Source organism: Eschrichtius robustus, chromosome 8, assembly GCF_028021215.1.
Source record: "Eschrichtius robustus isolate mEscRob2 chromosome 8, mEscRob2.pri, whole genome shotgun sequence".
In the NCBI taxonomy this organism is placed as follows: domain Eukaryota; kingdom Metazoa; phylum Chordata; class Mammalia; order Artiodactyla; family Eschrichtiidae; genus Eschrichtius; species Eschrichtius robustus.
Window position 1 is genome coordinate 89,862,005 of NC_090831.1, and position 6,909 is coordinate 89,868,913.

The 6,909-nt window shown below is 40.2% G+C and overlaps 1 long non-coding RNA gene across 1 annotated transcript in view; it reads left to right on the top strand.

Annotated features, from left to right (window-relative positions):
- LOC137768668 (uncharacterized) overlaps positions 1-6,559 on the top strand; it is a 46,196-nt gene extending 39,637 nt beyond the window's left edge. Inside the window, exon 3 of the long non-coding RNA XR_011074774.1 lies at positions 6,437-6,559. This is a non-coding gene — a long non-coding RNA (uncharacterized lncRNA). The remainder of the gene's footprint in view (positions 1-6,436) is intronic.
- The last annotated feature ends 350 nt before the right edge of the window (positions 6,560-6,909 follow it).

Below are 6,909 nucleotides of genomic sequence, written 5' to 3' on the forward strand. Positions count from 1 at the left end.
ATTCTCTTTCTCCACTCGAAGCATTTTGCCTAGTATATTGAAATGGGCTCCACAGATCAGAGCAATGAAGCGCTCAGGTCAGTGCTGGGTAAACCCTGATGAATTGTTCTTTGATGAGTTGTCATTTTCTATTCTTAAAAAGGGCGTTAAGAATTTATAACAATGTTCTAGTTGCATTACCATTTGGACAGTGTGTTTATGCTAATTTCTACTGCCAGTCCTAATTACCAGTGGTTAAATTCATTAAAAAATAATTTTTTTCCAGACTCTTTTCTGATTCACCTTGCTTCTTAGAATATCTCAATTTCCTTTTGGTTCACTTGCCACAAGTATCAAATGATTTATTCACCAAGCAGTGTAAATCAGAGGTGCTTTTCCTTATTTACCAGTCAGTTACTGAGTGCTTCTGGATGCCTCAGGGGTATCCCAACATTTTTCCATAAAACCTTAGAGGTCACCTAGTCCAACAGGTCACATATTATAGAGTTATTTTTGTATGCTCAGTGACAGGTGGTTCTCTGTCTGTTACATGGAGGCTAGATTCTTGCCTGGGAATAGCTTATACTGTAGTTGCTGACACATAACATAGAACTAAGAGTAAAGTTACAAAGTTTTCACATTTTTCAATCTGATAAGTCAAGCACACAAATATTACTTACTTGTCCAAGTCACAAACTAAGTAATAGTAGGGTTGAAAACAGAATTCAGATGCCCAGCTCCTAAAATAAAACTTTATCAAGAACACTACTTTGCTCAGAGCCATTTCTTCTTGTGAAAAGTGCTGTGAATAGTGATTCAGTATTTAGTTACATAATAAAACTAAACTTGGTTTAATGAAAAGATTGCTTGTTTTTGTGGTCAGAAGTCATGGACAAGAGACCAGGTTTTGTCATTGAACAGTTGTGTGAACACAGAAACCTCAATCAGCTTCAATTTTCTTCATGTATAAACTCAGGATTATAATGCTTGTACTTTATAAGCTAGCTAATCAAATGAAATTATTCTTGGGTAACTCTTACTTTGCTCAGACTCTTTTGTAGGAGGCAAGATTTCTAAATTTAGGAATATCTTCTTCCTTAGCTTATCTTCTCCCAACCATGTGGAACTACTTACATCCTGGAGAAGAACAACATTCTTCACCTCACACATCTTGCAGGACCTCAATATAGGCTGTTGAAAGAGACAAAATAACCTTATGTAGCAGGTGTGAATCTCCATCCACAAATTCAGTCTTTCAATAGATGCCTCTGGTAGAAAGTGCTAATATTTCCAAATATTTCTCCAATATTTATTCTCCTTTTCTCTCAGAAATGGAACCCTGCACATTTTAGTTCATGGATTCTCAGAATAAAGATCACATTTCCTTGACTACAGAATGTGTCCCTGTGACTACATTCTGGTGAATGGAACATAAACACAAGTGGTGTGTGAAACTTATGGGAAGGAATGTCCTTTCCTCTCAATTTTCCCTTTCTTGCTGTCTGTCGTATGGATGTCTATACATTTTAACTTAATCATCCCAACAACACTTGAAACATGTACTATTAGTATTCTCACTCTGCTGGTGAGGAATCTGAGGCACAGAGGGGTCAGGAACCTTATCCAAAGTCATATAATCTTGATAGAGCCAGGTTTCCCACTCACAAAGTTTGGCTCTTGAGGAGATTATGTGTGTAACTGCTGCCTCTCCTCTGAGGGAAACGGAATTATACTGTTTCAACTCTTTTCCTGCTGGGCTGGCGGGAAATGTGACTGTAGCCATCTTTGAGTGTCCCCTCCCCAAGCTTCATATACACTACCAAAGTTTCAGATAGGCCTTGGTGGTCACTCATCATCTTTCTACCATGGGTATAACTGAAACACCCATTATTAAGAGAGTAAATTTTTTAAAATGTTAGCTAGAACATAGGTGGCTCTACATATTTTCAGCCCAAAAAAGGAGAGAAGCCTCGAATACAGTTGTCAGACCCAAAAGAATTAACATTTAAGGAGTGATGAAACTGTACCTATCCTGCTCCCAGTTGCCCTGACAATGAGCCTTTATCTTACAGTAATTTTATAATGAAAAAAAAAAACCCTCCTTTTTCTTCTCCATTCAAGAAAATAGTAAGAGCTCCTGCTCCTTTGTCTACAGAAATTTGTGGGAGGACTTTATGGGTTCTGTTTTCAAAGCTGAAGTCCATTGGGATTTGAGGTGAGAGAAACTTCTTCCAAGTTAAAGCAGATTGTTAGAGACTGTTGAAGAGTAGAGTTGGATCAGTGAACAAAACTAGAGGTTGGATCCAAAACTAGAGGTTGATCACTGTTGGATCAGTGAACGAAGCTAGAGGTTTATATTGTTTTACAATTTCATTTTGGGGGGAAGGTCAGGTCTGATAGTTTCATGCTGCAAATAATACATAAAATGATGAGGGAAATACTTTTTTAACTGTAAAAGGACTAAATTTATCTTTGAAGTCTAAAAGCTGTTGGGCAAAGAACATGGTGATGTTCAGTGATAATCAACCAAGCAACTGAGAATTCACATGGGCCTGCCTGAACTTCCCATCCACCTGCACTGAAAACCCAGTTGTACTTCCTCACCTGTCAGCTTGGCTGGGGACAGTAGTAGTCTGTTGTATGGATACTCTTTCTGTCCCTTACTATTGGCCTGAAGATTTGGACTGCTTGGAGAATGAAAGAAAGTGGAACCAGAGAAGTATCTCTCCTGCCAACATGCCTTACTCTTTCAGTTAGGTGGCTCTGCCTTCCGCATGCCATTCTTGGATTATGGGGCTCTGGTCAATCCAGAAGACCCACGTAGGATCCAGTTTCCTTGAAGTTTTGTGTGACCATGGATTATAGTACCACTCCCAGTCCAAAGGCTCATAATTCAGCCTGGGGCCATCTTTTTCTTTTCAAACCTCATTCCTCCCACAGTGCTAAGCTTATGAAAAGAAAGAACAGATTGCCCTGCCATGAACTTCTCCTGAAGCAACCAAACATGGAGCCTTTAAAAGCAAAGGAAGGGAAAGGGAATGTAAGGCAAACTATAAATTATATCCTGAAATTATCCTGCTCCACACATATCACACATGCACATATTTTATCTGAAGACTAAGAAGAAACAACTGAGAATCCAGCAAAACAGTCAGTCTTCCAAATGTTCATCTGCCTCAAGACCATTGAAGGTTTGGCTGGTGAGTCTTTCTGTCCTTAGTTGCCCATCAGAAGCCTTTGCCATGGGGGTCACTTCCAGTCTGTCAGCATTCATAGTCTCAGCTTCTCTTTCTTGCCAAGAAATCTGCATTTAGTTTCCTCTGGGATCCCTGAGCTTAGCCCACCTTCATTGTATTCTTTGTTTCCTGAATTCCAGGAGGCCCACTGCTGGCAAATAACTCACCTTTCTCATCTCCGACCAGGGGACAGAGATGTCCTTTCCGTTGTTTTCCTCAGGCATTACTATTTCTCTTTTCTCTCTACAATGTCTGGCATCACTTGCCAACCTGCATTCCAAAATTCCCTGACATAAAACTCGACTCACAAAGCATTTTATGAAGCATGTAGTGCTCTATAAGTGAGCAGTTTTTTTTCCCTGTATTAAAACAGTTATATTTACTAAAATTTTATTTTCTTAAATAGTTGTACTCAAGAAAATCAGTTTTAAATGGAGGAGGATAAAACAAGCAAATGATTTTGGATCTTTTCAAAACTTTTAGAAATTGATGTCCCTTGTTCTTTTTCTATTTTTTATGTTGGAGCTACCTGTAACAAATAGGGTCCAGGGTATGTTGTATGTATTCTTGGCTCTAGTCCCATCAAAAGACTCAGAAAAATCTTTCCATCAGATATTCCAGAAAACTGCCACAACTGGCCGTCCAACTGACAGTTGCCAACTGGTTGTCCAACTGGTACCAGCTCATACGAGATTGAGCGTGAAATGCTTTAACACTAATACCTCTGAGCTGCTGAAACAATGTATCTGTGCTGTGGGGGGACCTGCTTTTAGCTGTAATTCCAATCACCAATTTATGTTTTCCTCCAAAAAGAATGAGCAGGGTCAAATCCTCCCATTATCACAAGGTAACTGGAAAATGCAGAGCAGACTCAAGTGGCCAAGCTGTGTGGCAGAGGTGGATCATGCAGATGTAAGAATACCCTCATGGGGCAATGAGGATGGCAGGAATCTTAAGAACTGTCATGCACGTGACATTTCCTAACAGAGAGCCTGACATAGTAGATGCTCAAAATATCTTAGCTGAATATGAAAATGAAGGATATTAGAGGGAGTGCATGTACTCTGGTTGACAGTTATAAGACTCAGACCTTGAGGTGAATTCTAAGTAATTATTGACTAGAGATTGAGATTTCCCATTAATGATAATCTGGATTTTGGTGTCTGATTATCCCTACCCCTTAAAACTCCTTAAGGTAAAGTCCAAGTCCTATTGCCCTTAAGGTAAAGTCCAAACTCCTCAGTAAGCCACGTGTCGTGATTTTGGTCCTGTCTTTCTTTTCAGGTTTATTTTGAGATGTACTCTCCATTTCTCAACCATCCCCACATAAATTCTGTACATTAGCCATATCCAGCAACTTGCTTCTTGAATAGATACATTATATGACATCCATACGGTGGAATACTACTCAGCAACAAAAAAGAATATTACTGATGCACACAGCTCAAAAATTTTATGTTGCTACCCAGGCACAAGAATACATATTGATAATTCCATTAATAAGAAATTCAAGAACAGGTGAAACCAATCCATGGTGATAAAAATTAGAACAGAGATTGACTATGATTGTGTTCTGCCTGCTGATGAGGTCAGATCATTGCTTTTTACCGGGGTGGGTCCCTTGGCTTGTTGGGCTTGCTGCCCACCCTGTGGTTTTGTTTGTGCTGTCTTTCCTGGTCAGATAGATATCTTCACCAAGGGCAATCACAGCATTTCCTATGTCTCCTGGCTATTGAGGCAGGTAAAATATGGAGAGCCTGGGAGTTCTCCATATATTATTTTGCCTATAATAAAAACATATGTCCATGGCTTTTATAATAAGGTATTGGAATTTTCCTCTTGAGTTGTATCCTGTTTACAGAGTAAACATGTTTACTTCCTAGATAGTAACCTGGAATTGTGCCTCTGTTACTCCTTTTCGGATAAACTTTTCCTTGACCACTGAAGGTCATGAAACTTTAATACTGTGCTCAGATATGGTAGTTGACAGCCCCGACCGCCTCAGTAAAGGAAAAATCTCTTTCCTAGGGACTAATGTCTCATCATTCTTATTGTCATCAGACAAGAATAGTCAAATTTCCAGGGGTATTGTTGGCAAGGTACATATCACTATCCTTTCTTAAGTCAGCTGGAGGGATCAGTGTGTTGAGGATGGACTTTCCTAGTATCAGCTCAGAATACTTGCTGTAAAGAAGCAAAGATAAAAATAAGGGTATTATACCCTACATCTGACAAAAATTGAGGTTTGCCATTTAATTGACACATGTATGTTGTCAGCACTATTGTTAAATCATCAAGATTATGCTAACCTTTTTTTTCCCAATTATTAGCACCTTTAATTATTTATTTATTTTTTGGCTGTGTTGGGTCTTTGTTTCTGTGCGAGGGCTTTCTCTAGTTGTGGCAGGCGGGAGCCACTCTTCATCGTGGTGCGTGGGCCTCTCACTATCGCGGCCTCTCTTGTTGCGGAGCACAGGCTCCAGACACGCAGGCTCAGTTGTTGTGGCTCACGGGCCTAGTTGCTCCGCGGCATGTGGGATCTTCCCAGACCAGGGCTCGAACCCGTGTCCCCTGCATTGGCAGGCAGATTCTCAACCACTGCGCCACCAGGGAAGCCCTATGCTAACTTTTTAAGTCAGAAATAGAATGAAGAGAGGGAACACGTTTTTCTTTCTTTCTTTTTTCTTTTTGGCCACGCCACTCAACTTGTGGGATTTCAGTTCCCTGACCAGGGATCAAACCTGAGCCCTCGGCAGTGAGAGCTCAGAGTCCTAACCACTGGACTGCCAGGGGATTCTTGTGAACACATTTTTCTTGAGGTTAATAACTGACACTAGTGATCTGGCACAGAGCTTGTTAAAAATAAAGGGAGCAACGATATAGAAAGGAAAATAATATGCAAAAGGGTTACAGAATGGAAGTTACAGAGAATTACTGTGTAATGGGTAGGGGAAACAGAAAGCAAGGGGTCACATGACATGTTGACTAGATGACAGAAAGGCAGCTCTTGGGAAGAAGACATAGTATTAGTTCACTAGGAGGAGAGGAGGATAAGGAGCAGCCTTGGGAAGAACAAGAGAAAGAAGGCAAGAAGCTGGCTGTCTCCATATACTGGAGATGCACATATACAGGAGTCTGGAAAGGAGGGAGGTGGACTGTGTGAAATGATTGAACCCGTTCCTTTAAGGTAAGCCTTCACATGCGTCTGTAATAATTAACAGGACACTTCAGACAAACTGCATACTTGAATTTGCAGCACAGCAAGGAATAGGCCTCCTTCAGGCACCTTTGTGGAAGAAGAGCTTCTTGCCTGGCCTGTCCATCCCCTGATCCAGCATCGCAGCTGCTCCAGACACTTGGATCACAAGGTACAAATATCTACTTATTCTTATGTATTCTTATGTTGTTCTATAAAAACAACATTAAGTATAACTAGGGGAGGAGCTGAACCCACATAGATGACCTGTATTTAATTAATATAAAACTACTTAATAAACTTAAACATTATATTTTATATGTACATGTGGAAAACTCCACTATGACGCACAGTATTGCTCCAGTATTAATGGCAACTAAAGAAATAAATACTAAGGGGATGTGCTCTTCTGGATCTATTCTGGGCCTTCTTTCTTTGAAATCTTTGTGTATGCGATGATCCTCTTTTGTGTTCCACAAGGTTCTTCATAATGTGTTT